Consider the following 252-nt stretch of genomic DNA (forward strand, 5'->3'; position numbering starts at 1 on the left):
ACCCTCATGATTAAAATTGCTGGATGATTAAAACTTTACATTATATTTACTGTACTAATGCAAAGGCAATTGTGTAACATGTGACAAGTAAAGACTTCATTTCACTCCTTTTCAAACTTTGGAGAAATGATAACAACAATAATAACCAAAGAACGGTAATGTTAATTTCAGTAAGGGTTGTGGCAAAAGCGTTGTTAATACCCATCCTTATTTTTCTGCATTCTGTGGTTTTCCGTATTCTTATACATTCTG

Source organism: Penaeus monodon, chromosome 15 (assembly GCF_015228065.2).
Source record: "Penaeus monodon isolate SGIC_2016 chromosome 15, NSTDA_Pmon_1, whole genome shotgun sequence".
NCBI classification, from domain to species: Eukaryota; Metazoa; Arthropoda; class Malacostraca; order Decapoda; family Penaeidae; genus Penaeus; species Penaeus monodon.